Consider the following 16,150-nt stretch of genomic DNA (forward strand, 5'->3'; position numbering starts at 1 on the left):
GTCCATCTCATTCAGTTCTGTCTACATTGACTGGCAATAGATCTCTGGGGTTTCAGCACCACCCTAACCAACTGAGCTATTCAGATACTAGTCCCTCCCTCTCCTACCTGGAGATGCCAGATATTGAACCTGGGAACTTCTGCACACCACAGCACTTCCCCAAAGATGGGTGGATGGCACTGTGCCATCTATTGATCACAGAGCTTATGCACATACAAGCTCTATGCACTACTGAGTATTCAGGAAAAAGCAAGGTCTCTAATCCAGGATGAGAGGTACCACAGCTCCAAATACCAGTTACTGGGGGGAAAGTTCTGCTTGTGTGCACTGCCTCTTTTACTTCTGATAGGGGGGCCATGTATCCTACTTTACATGCAAGTTGCAAGAATGTTGACTATACAGAACCTGTTAACATGTAGTCATTGGTGATGTGGGTGGGGTGAACAGTAAGCATTCTTTTCAGTGCCAGGTAAAAACATTATTGTTTAGACAAACCTACCCAGATGCTTAGAAAGTTGTTTTTAATTTTAATCTGTTTTAGTATTTTTTGCATGTTTTAAAGTATTGTAATTTTTTTCATTGTTTCATCTTTTTGCAAACCGCTTGGATGCTTTGTTGTTGTTTTTACAACGAAGCAGTGTAGAAATTTTATGGAATAAACAGTAAGTAAATAATAAACCCACTGCCCCTCCATGCATTTTTGAACAGTCTAAAAAAGTACTATGCAAAGCAAGTCCATTTCTCAATGCACACCTGGGTAGTGCAGCCATCAGCAATACTGCACCTGTAAGCATTATGGAACATCATATTGAAAAGGCATTTGCCTATGAAGTCAAGGACTCTGTGTGCATTTTCCCAAATCACCTAAGCATGGAATACCAATCAAGCTTCGAAAATCAATAGAACAGACAAGCTGGCCCTTACAAATGCAGCACTGGCAAAAAGTCAGGCTCTAGCAAACAGAGAACTCCCATAGCTATAGTAAACATAACCAAAGGAATGGAAACTCACAGCAGAGGCAGAGGGACTTACCTACGTGGAGGTTAGCCTCCAGTAAGAGGAGGTTGTAGATAATTAGATTAGAACCCAGAACACCTGAATTCAAATCCCTATTTAGCTATGTTGCACACTGGGTGATATTGGCCCCAGTATTTTTTCTCTACCTAGCCACAGGGCTGTTTTGAGGACAAAAATAGTACCAGTAGTAACAGGGGCATATTGAAAGGTGAACTTTCTGAAACAATAACCATTGTTAGAATACGTGCCCCACACTGGGCAAAGGATTGCTGCATTGTAGGGGGCAGTGGACTAGATGGTGTTCATGGCCCTTTCAACTCTATGATTCTACGAGTCTATGATCCTTCAAAACTCACACCTATCCAAAGTTTGCAACACAGTCATCTGCCAAAGCAATATGTACAAATATGCACATACTAAAAGCATGTGTATACATGTGCATATTACTGAAAATAACATACAGAAATGTATGCATTTGCAGATATCAACTGTATAGGTGAAAGTCAGGCAAATATACTGACAGTTTTCCAGAGGACCTTTTAAAAATGTAAACTGCAAACTGAGGTGGAAATGTGGAGGACTAAATTTAAAACTGGGACAATAAGAAATTGAAGCACTTGCTCTGAGCAATGAGAGCATCACTGAGGGAAAGGAGGGGAAGCCCCTATGATGTTAGCTAGCATGAGAGTCAGCACATGCCAAGCCCTTAAACAGCAGGGGGAGGGTATCGCCTTTGTGCCCTGCTGAGGAGCTTGCTGGAATCTGCTAGCAGCTAGCCACTGTGGAGAAAAAGATTGCTGGACTAGAAGGACCTTTGATCTGATCCAGCAGAGCTTTTGTAATGCTCTTAAGACTTTTGGCTACTCCTGTATTTATTAGAGAACACCCAGTGCATTAAAGATCTTAAATGTGCAAGCAAGGGGCACATAACAGCTCACCTTGCAATTCAGCAGGATGAAGTCATCAAGTTACGTAAAGTACACCCTTTCTAAAGGGTGTCTGGTAAGCTTGTTTTGGTCAAGAATCAGAACATAATTCTCAGAGTGTTTTTGTAAGCTGGAATTTATTCCAAAGCACAAATCGTATGATGAGAGCAGTCATATATGAATGATGCATGCCTGTATCAAACATGTACTAGTTTTGCTGCTCAAATTGAAATGCTAGTAGTAGTAGCAGTAGTAACAACAACAACAATGAATATCTGAAAGCTCCTGAATGTCAACATTTGCAAGTAAATACTGCAAATCCCACACCAAAAATTTATGAATAACCAAAAATGAAATGCACCAGTGAACTTGACTGTGACCTAAATAATCACACAGTGATCTTGATGGCTGAGTGGAGATTTGAGCCCCAGTCTCTTGGGGCTTAGTCCAACACTCTAACCCACTACACCCCATCTGGGATTCAGTCACAAACAGTTAGACATTCTCTGTAATATCTGCCTTGCCAGTTTTTCTGGCAAACAATGTATGAACAAGGGCTTGTATCACCCCTGCTCACTGACTTGCTGCAATTTGTACATGAGTGCAACCATTAATATATGATTCTACTGACATGCATTCTATTCCACAGCAGGTATCTTATTGCAAAAGAGCAACCAGATGCCCCTGGGAAGCCCACAATCAGGAGACAGGAGCAAAAGTCCTCTTCCACCAAGTTCTCCAACTTTCAGAGCCTCTGACCTGGAAGGGAGCATACAGTATATCCATTGTTATCCTCCATGAATTTATCAAATCTTTTTAAAGCTATCTAAGTTAGTGGCTGTCACTATGGTCACATTCACACCAGATATTTAAAGCAAATTTAAATCACATTTCTTTGCCCAAGGAATCCTGGAAATTGTTGTGTACCCCTCAGAGAGCTACAATTCTCAACAACCTTAAGAAAATACAGCTCCTACAATTTTTGATTTTATTTTTTTAGGGGAAGCCAAATGCTTTACATTGCTTTAAATATTTGGTGAAGATGTGAACCAGTGTGGTATAGTGGTTAAGAGCAGTAGACTCGTAATCTGGTGAACCGGGTTCGCGTCTCCACTCCTCCACATGCAGCTGCTGGGTGACCTTGGGCTAGTCACACTTTTTGAAGTCTCTCAGCCCCACTCGCCTCACAGAGTGTTTGTTGTGGGGGAGGAAGGGCAAGGAGAATGTTAGCCGCTTTGAGACTCCTTCGGGTAGTGATAAAGCGAGGTATCAAATCCAAACTCTTCTTCTTTTCTTCTACATCTTCTGGCAGTGAATTCCATAGTACTGTGTGAAGAAGTACTTCAGCTTGTCTATTCTGAATTGCCTTCCAGTCAGTTTCATTGGATTTCCCTGAATTCTAATATTATGAGAGAAAGCTCTCTCAATTCACTTTCTCCCCACTGTGCATAAAGTTAAGCACCTCAATCAAGCCCCCTCCTGTCACTATTTCCCTAAACTAAAAAGCCTCAAACATTGTGATCTTCCTTCATGCAGGAAGTGCTCCAGCCCCCTAATAATTGTGGTTGTCTTATCTGGCACATTTTCCAATTCTACACCTCCATTTTGAGATGCAGAACCATACAATGAATAGATTTCTCCAGAGTGGCTGGGGAAACCCAGTCAGATGGGCAGAGTATTATTATTATTATTATTATTATTATTATTATTATTATTAATTTCCTTAGTTCAATTCCACCATTGTTCTCTAAGTTTGCTTGGTCCAGCTTCCTGTTCCACCCTATTTCCAAGCATTTCTAAAATTGATTCTGAAACCAGCAAATGTGTAATTTATTTCAGGGAAAGGGAACAGAGCATCAGTGATAGATCATCTGCTTTGTATGCAGGAGGTCTTAGGTTCGATCCCTCGCATCCCCAGGTAGGACTGCATGAGACACTGTCTGAAGCCCTGGGGACAAAACAGAGCTAGATGGACAAACATGTTTGATCCAGGATAAGGCAGCATCCCATGTTCCTCTGCTCTTCCATTTATCCTTCTTCCCCCTTTTACCTTACAAAAGACCACTGATGCAATACAGCATGTACGGCCATACAATTATCCAATCACACCAGCAGATAATCAGATGAGCCTATCAAAGTGCCTTTTGTTTGATCAATGTGCAGAAGGGAGACAGAAGAAATGGAAAGAAATTACACCAGTGGCAAACTCTGCAGGTGCAACAGTCTCCACAGTGTGCGGAAATCAAAACAGAACAACTGCAGGTTCCAGAGGATTTTGTTGTGTGTCAAGACCCCATGCCCCCCTTATGTTGAATAATAACACGTGGACACCATATTTTAGGTTAATGGGCAAAATTTAGGACACAACTTTATTGGTTACAGAATGTGGGCAGTATTGGCTTAGGCACTGGAATTAAATCAACTATATCTGACTCCTGCCCGCCTGCAGGAAGTCTCACAAGGGTTAACCACCAGTAAGGGGAGCTCTGCTGATGCACATCAACTAGGATCTCCCCCAAGGTCACCGATAGGGGTCGTGCCATGGCCTTAGCCACTGTCTGGGCTTCGGACAGAGACCACGTCCTTCCTTTAACAGAATACCTTTTAGCATGGAGGGGCAGGCGATGGCCACACCTCCCCTCCCCTGAACAAGGTTTTACCAATGCCTAACTGCCAAACCTTACAAAGTTGTGACAATTGCTATGATGTAGATGAAAACCAAGCGCCTGGTGCCAATCTGCCAAGTGGAAAAATTCTTACCAGGCCCCTCAATGGCGACCAACCAAGGTCCATAGCAAGGCCAATATAGTGAACGCATGAAAAGAGCGTGGGAGGGCAGGAGATCTGCGGAGGCCGGAACAAGAGGGAGATCCCCTTGCTGCTCTGCGGTTTAAAAGGGGGGTAAGCTACACACCCCGACTGGCCAGATTGGTCAGCCAGGGGCCATGACCCTGCTGTGTGTGGAGGCCACGTGATCTGACCGCAACACCATCCCACTCGGAAGCGGAATGGCTTTCTAAAGCTAATACTGAATCCTGAGTTGAGGTGGTGTGCCTTTTAGAGATGTTGGGTTTGTCCAAAGCAAGGCAGGGATTGTGAAGCACTTCATGGTGCCTTGGTGAACCAGTTTAAAAAAATTAAAAAATAAAAAACCCCTGCAGAAAAGCATCTACTAAAAGTGAAACTATATCTCTAAGCGTCCCATAGAAGGAAGAGGCTAAAGTGGGGGAGAGGAATAGAGGAAAGGGAACAGCTTTGCCTATCTAAAGTAAAAAATTCAGGATCAGCAGGGGGAATGGGGATCTCCTTTGCAAATTACAGGTCTACATTGTAATGACAGGAAATGGTTTTACCAGCATTCTCCTATCCCAGTGTTTTGAGGAAGAGAGCAGATTTTCAGGAGTGAAACCTAAGTCTTTAAGCTTACAGAAGACAACAAGATGGGGTTAAGGATGGGGCAGCAGGGGAAAGCTCCTTTGCAATTGACTGGGCTACTGTAGCATATAATCAGACAGAACTATTTTACCTGAAAAGCAGACGTCTTTTATTTCCTCCCACCTCAAAATCAAATTTTCTTTACTTTTTTTTTTAAAAGGTTTTACCCCTTATGATTGTGAAAAGGGGGCTCTTTAATGTAGCCTCTAGCTGCATGGGAGCCGTAACTGCCATATGGCTAAAGTAATATCAATGAAGAAGAAGAAGAATCTCCTGGTGGATCAGACCAAAGGCTCATTTAGTCCAGCATCCCGTTCTCACTAGATGCTTATGGGAATCCTGGAAGCAAGACATTAGCACAACAGTGTTTTCCCACTTGTGCCCCTCAGCATACTACTTCTGTTGCTGAAGGAGGAGCATAGTCATTGGGGCTACAAGGCATTGATAGCCTTATTTTCCATGTATTTGTCCAAACCTCTTTTAAGGTGATGGGCATCACTACATCTTGTGGTGTCAAATGGGGAGTTATGTCTACACCGGGATCACGTTGGTTGCCCTTTCCTGAACCGTTTCCACCTCTACAATATCTTTTTGGGGGTGCAGTGGCTAGCACTGCACATGGTATCCCAAATGTGGTCACACCATAGATTGCTATAATGTTATCGTGATATTGGCAGCCTTGTTTTCAGTTCCTTTTGTAGCATGGACTTCACCTTTTTCACAGCTGCCACACACTGGGTCAACGTTTTCATGGAACTGTCATGACTTCTCTTTCCTGGTCAGTCCCCACTAGTTCAGACACCATCAGTGTGAGTGTGAAATTAGATTTTTTTGCCTCACTTGTTTAGATTGGAATCATATTTACTGATCCTGTAAGGACCAGTTCTCATGCCCCATGACTGTTCATTTGTTGTTGTTCAGTCGTTCAGTCGTGTCCGACTCTTCGTGACCCCATGGACCAGAGCATGCCAGGCACCCCTATCCTCCAGTCTCCCGCAGTTTGGCCAAACTCATGCCAGCCGCTTCAAGAACACTGTCCAACCATTTCATCCTCTGTCGTCCCCTTCTCCTTGTGCCCTCCATCTTTCCCAACATCAGGGTCTTTTCCAGGGAGTCTTCTCTTCTCATGAGGTGGCCAAAGTACTGGAGCCTCAGCTTCAGGATCTGCCCTTCCAGTGATCACTCAGGTCTGATTTCTTTAAGGATGGATAAATTTGATCTTTTTGCAGTCCATGGGACTCTCAAGAGTCTCCTCCAGCACCATAATTCAAAAGCATCAATTGTTCATCTTACTCAGGGACATTTTCAAAAGTTCTTCAGAAGTCCAAGTACACAATGTCTATCCATCTGCTTACTTACCCACTCAAAACACTAAAGGTTAGTTAGATGGGACTTGAGGAAGCTATGCTGGCACTTATTCAGCAAGACTTATTCTTCTGTATGTTTGGTAATTCCATCTTTGACAAAGCTTTTCACCAGTTTTACCAGAAAGATATTAAACTAACTGGCCTGTAATGTCTCACCTCTAATAATAATAATAATAATAATAATAATAATAATAATAATAATAATAATAATGTGTTATTGGTCAGGTATGGGTATTAATCTTAAGGTATGGGTGTTTATCTTACTTTTTTTGTAAGAAAATCACCAATTTCACATTTGAGTTAAGAACTTCTTTAATGCCATCTGGACCTGGTGGTTTGTTCATTTTTTATTTGTCAGCAAAGCCTAGAGCTTTTTCTCTTATCACCACTTTTTAAAATTTTTTATTAATTAAATTTATTTTCTGCCCTTATTCCCAATGGAGCCCAGACTGGCATTGGCCTTAATGCTCCAAGAGTTCCCCTGAAGGATTAAGATTAAAAAGTCAAAACTACCGTAATTATACTAGAACTCAGGGACATCCAGTGAAGCTGAAAGTTGGAAGATTCAGGACAGATAAAATAAAGTACTTCTTCACACAGTGCATGGTTAAACTGTGGGATTTGCTCCCACAAGATGTAGTGATGGCCACCAACCTGGGTGGCTTGAAAAGAGGGTTAGACAAATTCATGGAGGAGAAGGAGGAGGAGGAGGCTGTCGCTGTCTACTAACCATGAGGCTACATTCTTCCTTGATTGCCGGAGACAGTATGCTTCTGAACATCAGTTGCTGGGGACTGAAAGTAGGGAGAGGGCTTCATGCTTAGGTTCTCATGGGCATCCCATTGACCAGTGTGTAAATGGATTGCTGGACTATATGGACCTTTGGCCTGATCCAGTAGGGTTCTTCTTAGTACAAAATTTGTATTTTAAAAAGCCAAACAGGATAATGGAGTGTGGCCAGTGCATCAATTCACTTTAGAAAGAAGACTCCAGATCTCAAAACTCCAGATCTCAAAAACCCACAGAGAAATTCAGAGGAGAATTTTGAAAGCACCCATACTCCATAGACCAATATGCATTCATTGAAGAATAAAAAGCTAACCCTGTGTGGGAATATTGTCAAACCTGTGTGTCCCACTTTCAGAAAGAGAATTTCTGGCTTTAACAGCTGACAAAACTGTTCTTGGCCCACAGAAGGGAAACCTGCTCTCTGGGAGAATTTTATGCTGACTGAAAGAATGCTTTGTCTTCTCAAGATGAACTTAATTCATTCCAAAAGGTGCCTGTCATACTGCACATTAATGCTGTACTCGCATTCCCGCCACAAAATGTGTTGCTTTCATGTGCCAATAGATTTCATCATTGTGCATTTGGGTGGAGCTGGGACTCTGCTCCAAAGTGAACATTTCCCCTGTGACATAAGAGAGCCCAGTCAGATGCACTTCATTATTTTCTCTTAAACAATGGAAATAAATTTTAATCTCTTGCTGGCCAGCCCAGACCACACTTCAGTGGCAAGGGAATAAGGTTGAATTATTCCAGTGTCTGAAATATTTACGAGAAGATTTTAAATTGTAACCAAATGTAAATCAAAACGTATATTATTGCACATACATAACACACACACACACAATTCCAACCATGCACAAGCGGAGACTATATTATACACACCCACTGGGATAGAGGTATAAACTTATATATACACCGGAAGCATACAGTCGACCACAGATCATTCTAGCATATTTTTACATGTGTGTGTGTGTGTGTGCTTAATTTAATATGACTGGAGGTGGCAGCAGCAGAAGGTATCAAAAACAATCATGTAGTGAGAGATTTGGGGTCGGAGAAGATGTGATGTGGCAGCCATGTTTGTTTTCTCATGGTTCTGCTTCATTTTTGATATAAACTAAGGTGAGGAAATGTATTATCTTTTACAACAAAAACAGCATGTGGAGTAGGAAACTTGACTGCCCCACTACCTTATTGCAGGCTTGGATGCTCTGAGCTCTTCCCTCCCCAGCCTGGTTCTCACCCAGTATCTCAGTGCCAAAGAATACATATACAGGTATGTGAACAGCCCAGGTACACCTAACTGTGTATATTCCATATCTGCACTCTCAAACCTTGGCAGTAATACTGTAGGACAGCAAGGGAAATGCTCAACAAACGTACCTTTCAAACTGCCAAATCAGTATGGGCACAGCAGTCCCTGGCATATGTTGGTTCTAACATGTTTGTTACCGTTACAGCCATCATTACCATATGACATTCACAGCTCATAGTACGCGTGTCCACCAGAACAGTACACAAATATGCTGTGTATTGCAACAAAAATAACAAAACAGATTCCAACCCCCCGCCTTTGCTTCTTGTAGTTTGGACAACTAGAAGGAAATGGAGTATCCCGTAACACGGCACGGCTGATTGGAATCTTGAAAAACAACACTCCATATTGCAATATTTTGTTGCATATCCCAAGTGATCACTAAGAATGGAACACGCACACTCAGTATGCCTCTGATTAGAGGTGCTGTACCTAGGGCTGACCCAAGACATTTTGGCACCTGAGGTGAACCACAAAATGGCAACATGCCCCACTCCAAGGCCAGGGAAGAAGGGGTGAGTGAAGAACAAAAGGGGAATAAAGATCTACATCAGGAAGAAAGGTGGTAGGAGACCAGCAGCACCCCCTATTCACCAAGAGTGCTGGCAAGGGGTAGGCAGATGCAGCCTCCAACAGCCTTAGTTGTTGCTGCCACCGCAGCAGCAGCAGCAGTGGGTGATGTATTCCTTGGGGGCCAGATCTGCTGCCCCTGTGCATCCTGCGACTCGTGGTCACCTCACCTTGTTTCATGGATGGGTCAACTCTGAGTGTACCTCTAATTTTTGGATACTAGGGGCAAACTAGTGCTATGCCAAAATCTGTCTTCTAGTTTCTCAAAAGTTTTCTTCCTCTGTGAAAGAGGCTTCCGTTTATGTAACTCATTCTCAGGGCACTTTAGAAATTCATTGGAATTTTGGTTGGTCTGCAGTGTGGCATAAACCTGTTCTCTGACAGGTGGTCAAGGGTAGTGTATGTGTTTTCTTTTCCATCAAAAATTTCTCCAGCACTCTACAGCTTTTTGGGTTGCCCTCACTTTCCATTCCACCCCATGGAATAAGTTACATCATGATGTCTTCCCTGGGCTTTGACTGAAGTGCAGACTCCCAAGAAGGCTGCAGAGTGCAGATCACTGGTGGGATGCTTCATAGAATGAAAGACGAGACACTCACAAAGACCCCTTGGCCACTTGCATCCCATGAGAATTTCACCAACTTTTTATCAAGCCCTTTGATAATTTTCAGGTGAAATTTCTTTTTTCCATTAGTTAATGGACAATGATGGGGGGGGGGGGAATGCAGGAGACATTTTCTGGCACAGGGCTAGAGAGAGTACTAGATGAATCTTCATCATGTTCCACCCAAGCTTCTCCTTCACCATGAATCATTCATCTACTTTGAAATATACCTACTGTAGCTTTCAGGGGCTCCTGATACCAGATGAATGATTCCCGACTACTTTAATAATGATATGTTGGTTTTATTGTATACTGAATTCATTTTGAATTGCTGTTTTGTATTGAGTTGTTTTATCGTATACTACCTTGGCATTATTGTAACCACCACAACAACATATTTTACTGACTCTTCATGACCCTATGGACCAGAACATGCCAGGCACTCATGTCCTCCACTGCCTCCCGCAGTTTGGCCAAACTCAGGCTAGTTGTTTCGAGAACACTGTCCAACCATCTCATCCTCTGTCGTCCCCTTCTCCTTGTGCCCTCCATCTTTCCCAGCATCAGGGAGTCTTCTCTTCTCATGAAGTGGCCAAAGTATTGGAGCCTCAGCTTCAGGATCTGTCCTTCCAGTGAGCACTCAGGGCTGATTTCCTTCAGAATGGATAGGTTTGATCTTCTTGCAGTCCATGGGACTCTCAAGAGTCTCCTCCAGCAACATAATTCAAAAGCATCAATTCTTTGGCAATCAGGCTTCTTTATGGTCCAGCTCTCACTTCCATACATCACTACTGGGAAAACCTAGGTTTGTCATTGCTTTTCTCCCAAGTAGCAGGCGTCTTTCAATTTCTTGACTGCTGTCACCATCTGCAGTGATCATAGAACCCAATAAAGTAAAATCTCTCACTGCCTCCATTTCTTCCCTTTCTATTTGTCAGAAGGTGATGGGACCAGTGGCCATGATCTTAGTTTTTTTGATGTTGAGCTTCAGACCATATTTTGTGCTCTCCTCTTTCACCCTCATTAAAATGTTCTTTAATTCCTCCTCACTTTCTGCCATCAAGGTTGTGTCGTCAGCATATCTGAGGTTGTTGAACTATTTAAAAATTTTAAGTTGAGACATAGCTCCACTCAAATCTCATGCCGAAAATAGACCACTGCCAAGCATGTTTTATACTGAAGAGTTAAAAGTCCATGATTTTTGTGTTTTGTTTTGTTTTTTAAAAAAAGGAAGCGGACATTCCTCTATAGTCTCCAGCTCCCAGGCCCTCCCCCTTTCACCAGCCAACAGCTTTCCCCCAGTGAGCATTTCCTGGGTCATGGAGGGTGACCCTTTCCATCTGGAATCAATCAGTCAACTCCTGACAACTTCCTGAAACACCTCACTCCATTTCCTGTTCTCTCCCCCTTCTCCTTTCCCCCCTTGTTCGCTTCACTCTTCAAAACTGCAGGCCGCAGCAACTTAATGTTAGAGGGTCAGGCACAGTTAGACTCCAAAACACTACACAAGAAAACCTTTGACCTTCAGAAATCTTTACATCTTAGCTAAACAAATCAAGGTCAATATTTCTTACCATTATCTTGTTAACCATTTAGGTGCTTTCCCCCTCCCTTCTTTTGCCAATGCCCTCCTGATGGCATATCCATCAATACCACTTGTTCACCCATTATCATAAAACATGACATGCTTTTGTTTTCTTTAAGGGTATTTAAGGCTGGTGAAAGGCATTGGACTGACATCCCTGGAGATCTAGGTCTGTTAGTATAACTGCTGAACACCATAGGCAAGTATTGCTTGTATAGCTAAGCAAGATGTCAGGCTAAGGCCTTCCTGGAAGACACTTTTCTAGTTTGGGTTCGCTTTTGCCAGCCAAGATTAAACACTGGTGGCATTAATTTAATTCTTATGTTGTAAATATACACTTAATACAGGGGCTGAGTGGATCTGCCTTCACCTTTGCTCATGTATTCTCTCTCTCACACTTGCACATTATAGTTACATCCAGGAGTTCATGTCCCATTACAAGTTACCTGTTCACACTTACCTGTTCACTACTTGCTGGTTTTAAGATTAAAATATGTCTGTGCATGCAGCAGAACAAGGTTGTAATCAGGTGATGGGGGGGTCTAAGAGGGTATAGTTGCTTCTCTCTCTCTAGAGTTAATCGCCAACATTATTCTCTAAATAATGGGACCTCACAGGTGCCTGTTTTGGTCCTTAAAATGCCCTCTTCTTTCTGCAAAGCATGTAGGAATCACTCATTTATTTGCTCTCAGACTGATTGGCACACAGGCACCTGAGTTTGCTATTAGTGGGGAACCACTGTGAGAACCAGCACTAATTGAAATATAATGGTGTCATCAATGTACTCCAAGGATATTCTTCTGCTAGAATTGTTCTGAGGTTTGTGTTCCCAATGAGTGTCCAGAATTTGTGCGGCCTATCTCATCCCTCAGTGAAATGGTGGGGGTGGAATCCTGTTATGGTTCCAAGAGAGGGGTGGGGATCCTTTATAGCACCGGACATCTGGAAACAATACGAAATTCATGATGTACTTTCCCTTATAACTGCTCAGTTACACTAACATATTTTTCTAGTTTGGCAAAAGTTGCTATGTTATTAAATTTTAATATTTATTATTGTTATTTTCATCATGGGAAGAAGAAAAACAAGTCACAGCAGCCTTCAATTCTGGTCTCTCTTTCCATTCAGACAAGCTTCCCAAAGTTATCCATTGGGGTTCCAGTGTGAAAGGAAGAGATAAAATGACTAATGAATTTGTCTTTGTGAGTATGCAACAATTTAGTTAACAGGAATTAACTCATTGTTAATACTGCCTAATCACTTTGGGGTTCATACAATAATAGAGGCTAAATAACGGTAAGAGATATGTTTAATTTGGAAACCTGGCTGGATTAAATTTTTACTTTTCCCAGAGATCTGTGGAAGATGTAAGTTGGTTATTCAGAGGATATACTGATTGGTCACCTCCAGACTCTGTATTTTGTGGGATGGATTCAAGCACATAATAGAACTTTAGGTTAGCAAAACTAAGCTGGATGAAAGCGCTCTGTTGCACCGGTGCTCAAAAAAGAAAGGACATTTTGTGATTAGAAAAATGATGGGGAAATGCACTGAAAAAGTGTGGGATGGGCAAGATATTAATAGGAAGTTGTATAAGCAATTTAGGATGAATGTGGAATGAATGGTCATTGTCATATAACCTCCCCATAAGCAAATCTGAATGAATGCTCGGTAAATACCAGATGCAGTCTAACCTTTGCAGAAATTTTATGTAAGCAAATCAGGATGAGTGCTAAACAAACAGGTCTTCTTGAGAAGCCTTGTTTCAACAACAAAACAGGCATGAGATTAGGTCACATGAGAAGGTGCCAGCTCTAGGGTTTGAGAGGCCCTTGGGCAAAATAGCATTAAGCCTTCACTTGGTTGCCCCACAATCACTGTTGCTGCTGCCTGTTTGCTTGACCTATGAGGAGACAACCTTCACCAATGCTCAGCAAGTGAAACTGATATTTCTCCTTGCTTCTGTCACTGCCCTCTCTTGACAAAGAAAAGTGGCAATACCAGGAGGCTTAGGAGGTTAGTAGTGAGTGCCCATTCTGGGGTGTGGGCCTCAGCAAAAGCCTGATGGTGCCAACCCTGCCCGCGAAGAGTGTAAGATTGAACCAGAAAAGACATCCAGTTTGATAAACATAGAAAAGTTTTATATGCATAAAATGATATGGTTTGAATGCATTGCATTTAAAATGCTATGAAATAATTGATGACTCATCACTGGAATCCTAGAGATCTTTAACAGGAGGAGATGAATCCTGAAAAGTCAGCTGATGGAACCAGCAGCAGTAGCAGAAGCAAAAGCTCTGTGATGATGATACAAGAATGTTACTTAGGATCTCTCTCTGTATGGGCCTATGGCCGTAAATAAAATTCTATTCTATTCTATTCTGGGAACAGAGAGAGGAAAGTTTATTCAGCTTTATTAAGGGCTAAAAAGAATATGTAATGACATTGTTTAAGAGCAATGTGTTACTTTGTATTATGTAACATTTATTTGTAACTGTTTTCCAGTAAATCTTTGAAACTCATCCTTGTGGTGAAGAGCAAATTCATTTCTACTATACACAAGGGATTCCACTTGCAACAACTCCAACACAGTTCTGGCTCATTCCTTGTTTCTGCCTTCTGGTTGCCCTTTGATCTAGACCTTTAGCTTGCTTCCTCAGCCTTGTCACCTGGCTTGTCCTACAGAAGTGTCCCACAGTTCCTGATTCTGAGCTCTTGGCTAACCTCACGCTGCTGCCTATGGAAAAGCTGTGTCACCCACAGTTTCTCAGACTAACTTACCTCAGAGGAAGACATCAGGTGTGCAATAGTGAGCTCCTTGCTAGAATAATATAGTATATATAATGTTGAATCAAGTGATAGTGAGCTCTATCTAGAGGGTTTGTGACATTCATTCCAGATTATTAAATCTGTAGTAAGAGAATACAGTCATACCTTGGTTGATGAATGCCTTGTGAGTCAAACGTTTTGGCTCCCGAATGCCGCAAACCCAAAAGTGAGTGTTCAAGTTTGTGAACGTTCTTTGGAACCCAAATGTCCAACGTGGCTTCCGCAGCTTCCGATTGGCTGCAGGAGCTTCCTGCAGCCAAACGGAAGCTGCTCCTTGGTTTCCGAATGTTTTGGAAGTTGAATGAACTTCCAGAACGGATTCTGTTTGACTTCTGAGGTACGACTGTATAATAGAATGTAATTTTCGCTGCTGTGAAACATGACCAGAAAGGAGCTGAATACATTGAGAAAATGTATTCAGTCTCAAAAATCTCAGAAAAATCTGTCTCCACAGAGCTTTCAAATATGCCTAAGCAGTTTAGAGGATCAGAACTAGATTAATTTAACAACTTGCAGGTAATGTATTTTGCTACTCCCTCCTCCCAAATTAGAACCATGAAGGAGGAAAAAATAAATGATTTGGGATATCTACAAGATTTGCTCCAGGGCCATATATGTGTGTTGCTGTACATACAGACCTCTGGAGTGGGCAGACTGTCCCATTCTGTTCCAACCATCCCACATATGCAAGGAAGTGTCCATTCAGATAAGCTAGATCCATATGGAGGAGCTACTCATGCATAATATTGTAATAAATCGCTGAATTCATCCCAGTGTGCCTCAATCTACAAATGCTTGTGTAATTATGGTGAGCGTGAATTTTTAATATTCATTAAGGGGACACGAGTCATTCAAGTATAGGTCATGTCCATAGATTTCAGTGGGTCTACTTTGTGTAGAACTTTATTGGATACAACCAGGAAATTATACATCCTATTCTCAAAGACGCATCCTAGAAATAGTCAACTAGTCTTTTTATCATTCAATCTCAATCTCAATGCATTTGTGATATTTCCAATTAATTTGATGAAACAATGCCTTGTTGGAAAAGGGGGAGGGGGTTTCCACAAAAGAATGTCACATCTGGCTGGAGAACTGCATTGCAAAATTCCAGGATGGGTGAGTTTAAAAGGATGGCCATGCTCCAGTTCATGTACTGTTAGGGAAAGTGCGAATGAGGTAGGTTTACCTTTAAATGTGAACTGAATTGATTTTCTCCCTGGACATGTACTGGCACTAAAAAGCCTTGTGCCATATCTACATCAATTACCTTCAAAGAGAGGGTTCCCTTCTGACAGTGTTTCTAATACTATACAAGGTTACATGAGCACCCTACCACATATATATGACCCTTCTATAACCTGTACATGATCTAGCATAGAGATAAAATTCACTCAGATCTTTTTGTTCCCCTCACCTACTTTTCTGTTTCTAAAACTTAATTAAATCAAGAGTATGAAGAACCTCCCCCCCTTTACTCCTTCATTCTGCATGTATCTTGTTTTAACAAATCTGAGATGGTCTTACATTTTTAGGATTGACAAGTGTCCATTGTAACTTAAATCATAATCTCTGGCACTTAAATTATCTTTTGCTGATATAGGGCATATGGAAGAAGTTGGATGAAAGATAAAAGAGCATGCATTTTGGGGGCTGCAAAAACATTACTGGTGTTTTGAGATATTCTTCACACTAAAAACACTTGATTGGAAC

At 41.9% G+C, this 16,150-nt stretch overlaps 1 protein-coding gene across 2 annotated transcripts in view; it reads right to left on the reverse strand.

The window, feature by feature from the left end:
• EBF2 (EBF transcription factor 2) overlaps window positions 1-16,150 on the reverse strand; it is a 257,342-nt gene that overhangs the window by 60,381 nt on the left and 180,811 nt on the right. The window lies entirely within an intron of this gene.

The sequence above is a fragment of the Lacerta agilis genome, chromosome 15, assembly GCF_009819535.1.
Source record: "Lacerta agilis isolate rLacAgi1 chromosome 15, rLacAgi1.pri, whole genome shotgun sequence".
Lineage (NCBI taxonomy): Eukaryota > Metazoa > Chordata > Lepidosauria > Squamata > Lacertidae > Lacerta > Lacerta agilis.